The following is a 662-nucleotide window of genomic DNA, read 5'->3' on the forward strand; positions in this document are numbered from 1 at the left end:
GCCACCACCTCCCCCTCTTCCCACTCTTCTAAGAAATGCACAGAACATTTGGTTCTGTTTCTATCAAGTTTCTTGAAAACTGATTTTGAAGCTCCAAGCATCAGGGAAGTGACTAACAGTACTAGATAACTTTTGTCTGTGTATTCAAGATTTTTTTTTCCAGATAAACACAAAACTGGAATTAACTTTTGAGACAGGGGCTCCCAAAGCCCAGTCTGATCTTCAACTGTCCACATTGCAGGGGCTGGCCTGGAAAGCATGATTCTCTTGGCCTCTGCTTCCTAAGTGCTGGGATTACAACATGAGCCAGTATGCCAAGCTCAATAAACACAAAACTTAGTATGAGTATTTCAACACTGCTTTCCCATAAACATCAAGTCCATTCAGAGGAAGGTATCCTGGGCATTCCCACATCCAGCACACCTCAGGTCAGACTCAACTGGGCTGTGGATACAAATACAACTGTCTATCTGGAGTCCAGAAAATCTGTTTAAGAAAGAAAGAGCAGCCGGGCGGTGGTGGCGCACGCCTTTAATCCCAGCACTCGGAAGGCAGAGGCAGGTGTATCTCTGTGAGTTCAAGGCCAGCTTGGTCTACAAGAGCTAGTGCCAGGACAGGCTCCAAAGCTACAGAGAAACCTTGTCTCAAAAAACTAAAAGAGA

The 662-nt window shown here is 45.3% G+C and overlaps 1 protein-coding gene across 1 annotated transcript in view; it reads right to left on the reverse strand.

The window, feature by feature from the left end:
- Positions 1–662, reverse strand: part of Spink2 (serine peptidase inhibitor, Kazal type 2) — a 10,102-nt gene that overhangs the window by 5,805 nt on the left and 3,635 nt on the right. The window lies entirely within an intron of this gene.

This window comes from Microtus ochrogaster, linkage group LG1 (genome assembly GCF_000317375.1).
Source record: "Microtus ochrogaster isolate Prairie Vole_2 linkage group LG1, MicOch1.0, whole genome shotgun sequence".
Lineage (NCBI taxonomy): Eukaryota > Metazoa > Chordata > Mammalia > Rodentia > Cricetidae > Microtus > Microtus ochrogaster.